Genomic DNA, 13,451 nt, shown 5'->3' with positions numbered 1-13,451 from the left:
TTGTTGGTTGTTCTCTATGGGGATACTCCTCACCCTCTTACTTATGTTTTATGATCTATAGAAAATGGATTGCTCCTGTTGTTTCCTTTTACACCCTGACTTATTGACCAATGGTTATTTTGGTACTAAAAATATTTTTGAAGAACACAAATTGCAAAGTGCAAAGAGGAGTGGATGCAGTATGCTTATGATTCCCATATATATATATATATATATATATATATATATATATATATATATATATATATATATATAGGGTACCTGATTATGCCTTATAAGTAATGGTAAATATTTTACAATAACTAAAGACTGATACAGGGAACCAAGGGTGCAAGCAAAAACGCTTATAACTTGTATTGAAAGTCCCTATGAATCACTGCTGAGACATAAATGTAATAGCTGGGTGATCTAAAACCAGTATAAACTAATCTCACATAATCATAAAGGTGCTGTGCAAAGCATCTTACCCATCTTAATGGAAGCTTACTGCACTCCTCCGACTCCAGTGCACCTTTCGGTATCTTTCTCATAATCCGGTGTTCTATATATTGGAGTTTTTCCCGGTATTTAGGGTAGGATCATTTAGGACATGTATAATATACTATATGGCTGCATGTCCATTACGATCTGGCAGGTAAGTACTAAAGTCACCTTATGGTGGATAACCTCTTTAATAACATTTGTTTTAGTTTGAATGTGGGGGAAAAAAGTTTATTCCCAGTGAGTCCACAGTTGTGAGCCCACACACTCTTCAGCTCCAGTGTGGGGAGACGCAAGCTGCGCTTGGCAGTACAATTGCTGAGATAACCGTACCACACTAAGTGGAGTAGGATGTAGCTCTCTAAAATCTTATGCTTGGACTTCCGGTTCCGGCGCAGATGAGCTAGGAAGCCGATGAGATGAGCTCCCGCTGCCACCCACCGCTTACCTGCACATTACCGGCCGCAAACCAAGGATTGGGTACCCCAGCGGCAGTGAAAGACCCAGCGCAACCCGGCACATGGATCGCTTTGTCCAGCGCGGCGGTCAGACGGCCTCACCGGCGCTGGCGCTCCCGGCTGGGAATACATGCGGTCCCAGCAATATGGCCGCCGCCACAACTTCCCGTCCTCCCGAAGCGACGGGTGAGCGGAGCGCACAAGCAGCCTGCGGCCCCACACAGCCCTCTCAGCCTCCACCGCTGCCACCACTGACGGCTACACAGGAACCACAGGTACACATTGCCATGGACGTTCAGTGCACAGTCAGCCACCCTGACATATGTCTTGAAACTGAGCAGGAGGAATGTACAGACACCTCTGCCACATCACATAACCTGATAAAGCCTGCTCCCCCTGCCCTACTGCAGATTGACTATAAATTACTTGCAGCTGAATTGGCACTGCAGATCACTCCTACTGTCAAAACAATAATGAAAGAGGTCCTTAAAGAATCCCTGCAAAATGTACACCTGGAAGTACAATCACATGCTGGGAGGATAGAGGAGGTGGAAAAGAGGGTGTCTCAGATTGAGGATAGAGATACACTTAGAGAACGGTGCCTTAAAACAGCAGAACTTGAGATGACCAGAATCGCTGACAAGCTTGAAGACCTAGAAAATAGGTCACGACGCAACAACCTGCGCATTGTAGGTGTCAAAGAATCTGTCACCCCCCCTGACCTCCAGCGCTTTTGTGAGCGAGATCTACCAAAAACTCTGGGCCTCTCCCACCCTTGCAGAGTGGAAAGGGCACATAGGATCGGCCCACCTCCTCCTGTCAATCCGCCGGGCACTCATGCAGCACTTTCTCACCGCCCAAGACAAGTGATACTGAAACTTCTGGATTTTAATGACAAAGTGGAGATTCTGCAGGCTTATCGGAGACTTTCTCAGCCACTGGTAATACAAGGCATGCGCCTTTTGTTGTTTGAGGATTTCTCTGTAGAGGTGGCCAAGCGCAGGAGGGCTTTTAGTACCATATGCACCTCACTTTTTAAAGCGAAATGTCGCTTCCAACTACAATATCCAGCAATTCTTCAAGTTTTTCATGCGGATGGGACTACCTCTTCTTATAACACCCCAGAAGCAGCTACAGTGTCTCTGGACAACCTACTGAATTCCTCTACAAGCCGTATTTCCCGAGCCACGCCGCGCAAAAGGTCACGCTCACCGAGGGGTGTTCATCGATCCAGATCACCACCGCACGGAACGGCCCGATCACCGGAACAGCGAGACCGCCGCCGACAACAACGCTCCCCACGCCGACGTCGCAGTGAAGACCGCCATTCTTCCCCGGATTAATTTCCTCCTCGCGAACTTTCCGGTTGAATTCTAGAGGTGGACATTTCGGGAGGACGTACCTTCATTCAGGTTTCTACTGGCTTTAGTAATTCCTTTATTAAACCTCCCTTTTTTTTTTGTCTTTTCTCCTGGTCCCAGGTATACACTACCCATTATTGTGAGTTGCCGGGTCACTGGCTAGCTCTCAACATATTGCAAGCTCTGGGGTTATTCTCTTGTAATTATCGCTGGGACTCCACTAGCCTGGGGGGAGGTGGGGTGGCGGCGGGAGGCAGTCTGGGACATCACACACCCATTGTAATTATTCCTTACTCCTATGCCATCTGAAAAAAGGAAGTCTATAACCCGAAAGGAGGGAGCCTACACACAGGGGCTTCCTTATGGGATTATAAATTGTTTTGGTATTTCTGTTAGGTTTTTCTGTTGTTTGTTTTCCCTGTTACGGGGCACGCTGATATATGATTCATCTCACCCAGACAGTGGTGTTACTTATGGCTCCCAATGGTTACTACATACCACCGTAGGGACCAGATCCAGCGCTATCCATGCTACTGCACCTTCCTTCCACTGCTACACCTACAGTACTGGTTTACTTACTTGTCCGAGATGACTATCCTCTTAGGCCACAGTCATGGTTAATGTTCTTTCCTGGAATGTAAAGGGTCTGCGATCCCCCCATAAACGCAGACTCTTTCTACGTTACCTTAAACGTTTCAACCCTGACATAGTGTTGATGCAGGAAACTCACTTGACAGAACAAGATTTTTTTAGGACGCAGCAACAGTGGGTAGGCTCAGTGTATGGCTCTTCTGCTAAGGAAGGGAAAGCGGGAGTCCTGACGTTAGTTCATAAGTCTTTTGCATTTACCTTTGTCTCTCATGATACAGATGATGTGGGCAGGATCTCTCACTTACAATTCATACATAATGGGGAACATTTCAGTTTATACAACATATACGCTCCTAATGGGGACAATAGGGAATTCTTTGGGGATTTGGCTACCAGAATACAATCTGATGTTAATACAAGGAAAGTGCTGGGGGGCGACTTTAACACAGTAATGGACGCACACCTGGATAGGAAGAGTGCGCTGTCAGTGACCCCTCCTGTACGTTCTAGAGACTGTGTTCTCCCTCCTTTTCTAGAGCGAACTGGCCTATGTGATGTGTGGCGGTTGTCCCACCCGGATGACAGGGAATTCTCCCATTTCTCCAATGTTCATAACTCATGGTCTAGAATAGATTATTTCTTCATCAGTAGGGAATTATGTTCCCGAGTACAGGAGTCGAACATTGGAGATCTGGTACTATCTGACCATTCTCCGTTGATTTTGCGATTCCACCCATCATGCCCGAAAGGGACGGATATATTGTGGAGATTTCCGGCCTTCATGGTGAAATCTGATGACAACCGGGACTTGTTGAGGGCTTGGTGGTTGGAATTCGCAACATCTAATGACTCGCACCGCACGGACCCCACCCTATATTGGGAAACGGGCAAAGCAGTACTACGGGGACGTTTAATGGCCCATGTCTCCGCCTTGAAAAAGACCTCCCTCACACAATTCACAACAGCTAGTGACCGCCTGACGGAAGCATATACCTTGTTCCTCTCTTCACCTTCCGAGGATAATAGAGACCGCTGGAAATTGGCGAGGGCTGATTTTGAATTGTGGTGGGATAGAAAGGAACGTCGACGACGTTCGGAATTTGAGACGAATCTCTTCCGCCATGGTAATAAAGCAGGCCGCTTGATGGCTCATTTGGCGAAGGGGAAACGTCCTATCTCTCATATAGCCTCTTTAAAAGACACTGCGGGCACGAAACATTCGGATCCCCACAAACTTAAAAAATCCTAGAAACCTACTATCGGGACCTCTACAAAAATTCCCCCTCCGGCCTAGTAGCGGGAGAAGCATTTCTTAGCAACTTAAGTCTTCCAACCCTAACTGATGATCAGAGAGATATACTTAATGCCCCAGTGACAGAGGAGGAGATCCAACATGTAATTAAAAACTTGTCCAATGATAAAGCGCCAGGCCCAGATGGCTACACAAGTGAATTCTATAAAGCCCTCCGTCCCCAGCTATCCCCACTTCTTGTCGATGTTTTAGGTGGCTATATGTCCTCTGGTGTAGTTCTGAAAGAGGCCTCGGTAGCTTATATTAAAGTATTACCCAAACCAGGAAAAGACCCGAATGATCCTGGTTCATACCGACCAATATCGCTTATTAATCAGGATATCAAAATTCTGTCGAAAATCATAGCTGACCGCCTGTCTAGATTTATGCCTGGACTAATAGGAACACATCAAGTAGGTTTTATAAAAAATAGATCAGCCACTTTAAACTTACGAACGGTACTGGCGGTTCTGGATAGACTACAACACCATCCCCAGACAGGAGAAAAAACGGCTTTATTAGCACTCGACGCTGAAAAAGCGTTTGACAATGTCCAATGGGACTGGCTGGGGATGGTGTTGGACCAGATGGGTATTACTGGCACTTTCAGAAATTATCTGAAGGGGATGTATACCGCGCCCATAGCCAGAATATACACAACTGGAATACTGTCGCAACCTTTCCCATTATTCAAAGGGACGAGGCAGGGCTGCCCATTGTCGCCCCTACTTTTTTACATTGCCCTGGAACCGTTAGCCAAATTTTTTTTATCATCAAACTTATATGAGGGTATCAGTGTGGGAGGGCAATCTGTGAAGCTCACAATGTTTGCAGATGATGTCTTGTTATTCATAAACGACCCCAGCTCCTCGCTTCGCAAAATACTGGATCAGCTACACCATTTTGGGAGTTTTTCGGGTTACAAAGTTAACATACACAAATCATAATTACTCCCCATAGGCCCCACCCCCCCCGAGATGGTTATCGGAAGTAGCTAACTTGGGCATTCGCATTACCTCCTCCTCTGTCACATATTTAGGGATTAAAATAGGTCAGACCCCTCATACGATTTACACCCTAAATTATCCCCCTTTATTCACGAAAATTAAAGAGGAACTTATTAAATGGAATAATATCCCACTTACCTTCATGAGCAGGTGTCAGCTGATCAAAATGATCAGCTTTGCCCGACTTCTCTATCCCATGCAGACCCCATATTATTGAAACACACTGACATTAAATCACTGAACTCAGCTTTCTCGAAATTTATTTGGGCAGGAAAACGACCGCGAATAGCTTTAGCCAAACTGATGCTGAACAAGCAAGAGGGAGGGCAGAATTTCCCTAATTTGAGGGGCTATAACTTATCTTGTTTATTTAGATTTGTTCTGGACTGGATCCATAATACCTCCTTCCATGCAGTCCCTGTCCTAGAGGCAGCCCTTGCCGAACCATGGGACCTATCCGTACTACTACACACCTCCTACTCTAAGCTGCCTCCTTTGGTGAAGAGGTCCAAATTGTTGAGGGACATGGTGGCGACATGGAAGGAGGTACGCAAATTGTACAAACTGCCTTATCTAATCTCTAAATACCACCCCCTAAAAAATCACCCTGAGCTCATACCGCATATAACAGCATCGTCATACTCCAACTGGGCGGACAAGGGCCTGACCACAGCAAAACAGTTCATAGATAAGACTAATAGAAGCTGGAAGACCCCGACAGCTATTTGCTCTCAATATAACTTACCATCTACCCATATCTTCTCCATTAATAAAATATACTCCTTTTTTAAATCCAGGCTGAGAAACTTAGACATTGAATCTCAAGATCATGGTATGGACTACCTAGTGGGTTCTAGTCCGCGGAAACTCTCTATCTCTGAAATATATACCGCCATACGGAGAGTACTGTTGAAGGTGGACCCTTCCACCCTCTTCGCATCGTGGTCATCATGGGTATTGGGAGACGATATATCTGACTGCATCCTTAGTGGATGGAATACCGTCCGTAGGTGCATAATCAACGAGAGGTGGAGGGAGACTTACTATAAATTAGCTCACAAAGCACTATACGGATTTAATATTCTACCTTCCCCAGACTTCCCAGATAGAATAACCGCTTGCCCCAAATGTGCGACCCCTTTGACCAATTTGTGGCACGGTATTTGGACCTGTCCCCACATAACAACATACTGGAAACAAGTAGTGACGTATATTAAAGACAACTGGAAGGTAACTTTACCGTGGTCTCCTAGAACCTTATTGTTCCATCAATTCCGACCACCAGACTTGGAACAACAGGCTCCCCAGAGTGTCCCCACACTGGTTCATATTACACTTTTGGTGGCCTTACGCTGTATATTTCATAACTGGCTCGCACCCTCGACACCTTTAATTTCAATGCTGATTACACAACTCAAGACATTGTGTGGCATAGATGGAATTGATACAGAAAGATTAAAAAATACTCACACGGAGAAGTTCTTTGATAAATGGAAGGATTTTATTGTATCTCATTACACGACCAGTGAAATTGCGGACATTGTGAGGCCTTTCAGCTCCACTGAATGGTACTGTTTGGGAGCGGTAGGTGGAACGCTGGGAGCCTTACAACTTTTGCCCTAACCATATTATTGCACCCCATCTATTGGGTTTGAATGGATCACAAAGATGTCGATTGTACTTTGATGATGCCCCTTTGTTATTGTTGACTTTCGTCATTTTTCTTGCTTTTCTTCCTGTATTGTTATATATTTGGAAATACCCAATAAAATGTGTTTAAAAAAAAAAAAATCTTATGCTTGTTGGAAGGAATCAGTCTGTTTGTCACATACCTGTCCAACGTATAGCTGTCCAGATCTAAAGAATAACCGTTCTTCATGATGCAAAGGACCCAAGAATCTTGAATATGGATCTTTCAGGATTCTAGAAAGTGATGTAGGCGACTGCCTACAGAAAAAGAGGTAGCAGGGTGTTTGATAGGTCAAGTCAGGCCGACAGAATTCCAAGAGCCTTGAAGAGGCCTGCAATCAGAGTCGAGGACTTCTGGTCTTTGGAGTCCCTTGAGCGTTTAGCACCCCCACGTTGGGAACCCCAATCTCTTTGGGCTCTAGGCTGAGGTCCAGCTCTCGACCCAAAGAATCTGCCCTGACCGTGAAAGGACTGCTGAGGAAGGGAATTGCCCTTTATGTCAGGCAGCCCTTCCATAATGCGGTCCAGTTCTGCCCCAAAAAGTTTGCCAGGTTCATAAGACATAACACAAAGGTTGTGCTTGGAAGATGTGTCCACCTTCCAAGGCTTGAGCCAAAGAGGGCGTGTACCCCACAGAAGATAACGCCATAGTCTTGGCAATGAGCTTAAGCTGCTGGGGAGCAGCATTGTACAAGAAATCAACTGCCAAGCTGGCAGTCTTACCAGAGGCCTGGATATTGTCACGAGGAACCCCGTGGTCTAAGTCATACTGGATCTACTGAAACTATGTGTGACTTCTGAGGAAGAGAGAGCGACAGAAGCCGACTCCGGTGAGGCAGAATATGAACGCCGAAAGGCGATGTCTGCCTTTCTGTCCATAGGATCCTGCAGACTGGAACCGTCGTCTTTAGGAACTACTGTCCTTTTGGACAGTTTAGGAATGGCCATGTCTACCTTCAGGACTGGCCCCAAAGAGGACACTTGATCCTTACAAACTGGAAACATACTCTTGAACCTTTTGGTCAACACAGGACCTTTTCTTCTTTTTTTCCCACTCTGTCTTCTTTATTGACAGGAGGGAATCGTCTGCTTTAAAGGCCCTAGGCCCCCTAGAGGCGGAAGATGAAGCTTCATCCGTGTCAACATCACGGTGCTCTGACCTGATGGACTTTAGCAGCCGCTGGGCTTTCTCAGGAGCAAAAAATATTGGTATCCATCCTCCTCTTCAGAAGATGAGGACTCAGATTCCTCCCACATAACTTCGCCAGTAACCTCCATAGCTCTAGGAGGAGAAGCAGGTCTTGTGTGCTTCATGGAAAGTGACTACTTAATTTCCTCTATGGACGCACTCATAGTATTTTATATTAAGTCCGACAAAACTTTTCACCCAGATCACAACGTCCTGTATGGATGGTTCTTGTTGCGGCTGGGTCTTGGCGCGACAAGGTGGACAACGGAAGAAATGTTAATTGTCTTCCAGGGTGATCTGGCAGTCATGACACTGCAGATGTCTCCACTTAGAGGCACTCTTTTCAGAAGACTCATCACGAGCACCATCCCCTGTCAAAGACATGGCTGAGAAAAAACAGAAGAAACTGTAAAAAAAAAAAAAAACGCCAAAGGGTGAGAAATTTTAAAAGATAGCTAAACAAGCTATACCCAGAAGCAAAGAACACAAAACCAAGTAGGCAGAAACCTAACTAGATGGAAAGCGTATGCAAAGCACAGCCAAAAGGCAGTACAGAGACAAAGCACTGCCGTTCTAGGAGGCCGAACACCTCACTGATCAGGGTTTAAATGAGCGGGAAAACTGATAAGCCCCGCCTCCTTGGGGACGGAGCTTGAAGGACCTAACCAAATTAAAAATGTCATTTCAATCTTAATCAGTAATAACATCATAGAGGCAACTACCACTTAATATGTGGAAAAACTTCAGTTTAACCTCAAACTTCAACAAACAAATGATGGGTTAGTCTTATTGGCTGTCAGCTGATGCTACTTCAGGCCAGGGAACACAAGCGCAAATGAGGAGCATTATAGCCATAGCACGGATGTATTAGGTGAGGCCACTCTATGTTCTAAGCTGAGGTAGGGCTCAGGTGACAGCAGCAGTAGCAGGGGGTTCAAATTAGTAAGATGTAAGTATGATATAAGCAGTGGTGAGGGAATGCTGGGAGTAGTTTCCCTAAACATAACTGCAGAATGTACAAGTGACTTCAGCGCTGATGGGACACAATCAGGCAGAATACAGCATGATATTATAGACTCAAAGGGGACGTCTTCTCTGAGTCAATCACGGGGAGTCTTCGGAATCAGTCACAGGTGATGTCTTCTCTGTTCAGAGTTCACTTTTTCTTTTCTTCTCTACCCGGCCAAGACCATCATAATGACTTCTCCCGCCTATGACTCGTCTCCGCAGAACCTGCCAGACAAACATTTTAGGCTCCTTTCTCCAGCACAATCCACACCTCTATACAAACCCCCCATTTGTATTGCCCCCATATATAGTTATAGGTCCCTTTGTGCCCCAATATATAAATACATCATTTGTGGGGTGAAAAAAAACCCCACAATTTTGCTAATTTTGGGTTTTCTGCTTCTACATAGTGCACTTTTTTGTACAAATAACATGTTATCTATATTCTGTAGGTCCATACGATTACAATGATACCCAATTTTTATAGGATTTGTTTTATTTTACTACTTTTTGTAAGAAAAGTTATATGCTTAAAATTGTCTTTTTCTGGCCCCTATAACTCTTTTTTACATTTTTCCATATACAGGGATGTACATGGGCTCATTTTATGCACCGTTATATTGCTACCATTTTTGCGCCGTTATATTGCTACCATTTTTGTTTAGATGGGACTTTTTGATTGCTTTGTAATATTTTGTTTTCTCACATAATAAGTAATCGAAAATCAGCATTTGTGAGCTATTTTCATTTACGCCATTGAACATTCAGTTTCATGACATATTTTAATAGTTCAGAGATTTTCTCATGCAGCAATACCACATGTCTAGCCCTTTAACAACAACGGATGAAAATGTACTGCATGATGCAGTGGGACTTAACGCACCATGACATACATTTACGTCATGTACATGATGCAAGCACCGCTATACATTTTATGGGGAAATTTGTCATTACAAAGTAAAATTGGTCACGCAAAGAACAAGCCTCATATGGGTCTGTGGATGGAAATATAAAAGAGTTATGATTTTTAGAAGGAGATGAGGAAAAAAACGAAGATGCAAAAATAAAATTGGCTGCGTCCTTAAGGGGTTAGGTTTATTTTTGTTTACATTATTTTATTTGAAAAATGGGAAAAGGGAGATAGGAAGGAATAGGAAGCAGCGCTAGCGCTGACATTCAAGGCACTAACCTTAACATTCGGGGCACGGGCCCCGAATGTTTTGATGTAGTGACGCCCTTAAGTCTCCTGCAAGTATATAGAACTTACAGTACCTTACTCAAAGCTCTGCTCTGCATCTCCTGGTGAGTGCGTCAGTCCGGCCACACCCAATCTTGCAAAGCCACACCCACAATTTAAGCCACACAACCTTTTATTTTATACCCTTTTTGTGCATTGGTCCGGCTTGCAAGTCATGCCCACTTCCACAAAACCACACCTCCTTATTTTTTGGGGCTATAATCTCTAAATCACAACTCAGCCCCGCCTGAGGACAGGATATGAGTTAATAGATATGAGGATGGGGATATGAGGACGGGGATATGAGGACGGGGATATGAGGATTAGATATGAGGACGGGGATATGAGGATTAGATATGAGGACGGGGATATGAGGATTAGATATGAGGACAGGGATATGTGGATTAGATATGAGGACGGGGATATGAGGATTAGATATGAGGACAAGTACTTCCTCCTATGTTGCTTTTCCTCCCCCACAAGGATTAGGTAGGAAAAACCGGGCAACTCCGGGTACTGAGCTAGTAAAATATATAAAGTGGCCCACTGCCAGGTCCTTTTCACAACTTTTGATAAGGGGGCTAATTCTTGATGGTGGTCCTGTGGACATCTACTGTACAACCAACAATATTTGGAAAAGCTAGTCTGCATTTTAAGTTCACGTGGCAAATTTAAAAAAGGCCATCTTGTAATAATTTTATAACAGGTTTCCCATTGAAATCAGTGGGTTGTCCACGTTGGAAGTGAAAGAATTACGAGGGGACCCCTGCAATCTCTCCTGCAGACCCCCGAGTCATCACTGCATGGAGCTAAGTTTGCTCTGTGCGTGATGACTCACGATACAGGGGCCGGAGTATCGTGACATCATGCTCCACTCCCTCAATTCAAGCCTATGGGAGGGGGTGTGGCAGCTGTCATGCCGCCTTCCATAGGCTTGCATCGAGGGGGTGGTGCCGTGACGTCACGATACTCCGGCCCCTGTATCATGAGTCATAACATGCAGAGCAAACTTGGCTCCGTGCAGTGATGACTCGGGGGGCCGCAGGAGAGATTGCGGGGGTCTCCAGCAGCAGGACCCCCGTGATCAGACATCTTATGAGGATAAGATGTCTAGGGCAGAGTACCCCTGTAAAGGGAACTGTGTCCCTGGTGGCTTCTACTTGCTCCATTGGCCTTGACTGACAAATCGCTCTCTGGTTGTGTATAGGAAGAGATGAAGGCTGATGGGGTGGGAAGAAGCCACCAGGGACCAACCTGGTGGTTTAGGCAACATGAAAGTGATGACAGATTCCATTTTAAGCAGATAATTTGGACATGCATTTAATGGCCTATTGATATGTTCCAGTTGTGTTTTAGAAAGGAAAAACAAAAATCTATCACAGATGTTCCTAAACGGCAAAATGCTTACCTATTTATTTATTTTGTGCCATGTTCTGTCTAGATCTAATAATCACAATACAGCAAAGTAAAGCCGAAATTAAGAGTTTATGGTGTAAAGGGGCTATCTAGAATTAGAAAAACAGGGCGGATATCTTCCAGAAACAGCACCACCTCTGTCCTCAGCTTGTGCGTAGTATCGCAGCTCAATTCCACATAAGTGAATGGAGCCCAGTTGTAATACCTCACACAACCTGAGGACAGTTGTGGCACTGTTGTTGGAAGAAAGTAAAAAGGAAATCCTTTCAAAACTAATGTGGCCATCAGTGCCCCTTCCTATGTTTGTAGGTATTGTATGTATGAAAGAACCCTGACTATAAGATGGGGATTCACAAATGTATTCTTTAAATTAATTTTAAATTTATGCTGTACAGTGAGCCAGAAAATCTGCTTCCCAATATCTGTATGTGTTGCACCTAATGCATTGCTAAAAGTGATATCTGGAATCAATAGGACATGCTACAGATTTATCATTAATCTTGATTTACTGGAAGAATAATCTGTAAATGTAAAAGCCGCTCCTAATGACACAATAGTTATTGCTTGGCTGGCACATGGGCCTCATGAGAGCCGTCGCTAGGCAACAATGACAGAATTAATCTCTATTCATTCTCCTTTTCTGAGGACGTGTGGGTCTTAGGCCCCATTCACATCACGTTTGTGAAATCTGCCATGAGTATATATTGGAATACCCTTACAAATGTGTTCAAATGTATACTGTGGCCTGCAGCATAGCCATTGGCTTTAATGGGGTTATCCACCATAAGGTGATTTTAGTACGTACCTGGCAGACAGTAATGGACATGCTTAGGAAGGATCTGCGCTTGTCTTGGGGCTAAATGGCTATGTTGTGAGATTACCATAACACTGTGGCTCTCTTTTTGTGAACTGGTATTTCCTGTTTGACTTTTCTTTTTTTGACTACAAATCCCATAATTCTATTTTCCTCCCTCCCACACATCAGCCACCCCACCCATTGAAACATAAATGAGCTGCATCCATTCAAAAGACCTGTGGTTTTCAATCAGGGTGCCTACAGCTGTTGCATTAGTTGCAGATTGATCTCTCTCCCACCAAGCGATCCCTCCACCCATTGAAGCAGACAGGCTCCCAGTCATCAGCTGACTAGTGATGTCAGGTCTCAGCCGCATTGCAACCTGGGAAAAATCTGAGACAACAGTCATTTTGTATGCTGGTAAAAATAAATATTGGGGTGAAAATCACAGAAAAATTGTGAGAAAACTGTCACACACAAGTACAGACACTATATTATGAACTACACTAACTTTACAGCCCCTGTAGCATAGTCAAATAAAAAAAAAATCCTGGAAAACCACTTTAAAGCAGCAAAAGTTGCCTACTTTTGACTACACTTGGTCTTCTTTACATTGCTTTACATTGGTATACTTTATCATTTCGGGGAGAATTCACGTGTACGATATCCTGCTCCTATTTGATGCTGCAGATTCCAATATATGTGCAGGATAATGTACATGTGAATGCACCCTTAAAGGTATTCCAATATATACCCTTAGTGGAGACTATATGAATAATGGAAATGGGGCCCTTTTTAATGTTGTTACCTCTATATAACAATATTTTTGTAGTCACACTGGACACAGCCCTTTATAATAGGTTGTAACAACTATATTGTAAAGTTGAAGGCAGACAACACAATTACATCAAAGATAAAATGTTGTGGA

Source organism: Hyla sarda, chromosome 6 (assembly GCF_029499605.1).
Source record: "Hyla sarda isolate aHylSar1 chromosome 6, aHylSar1.hap1, whole genome shotgun sequence".
NCBI classification, from domain to species: domain Eukaryota; kingdom Metazoa; phylum Chordata; class Amphibia; order Anura; family Hylidae; genus Hyla; species Hyla sarda.
This window is presented reverse-complemented; position numbering follows the sequence as displayed.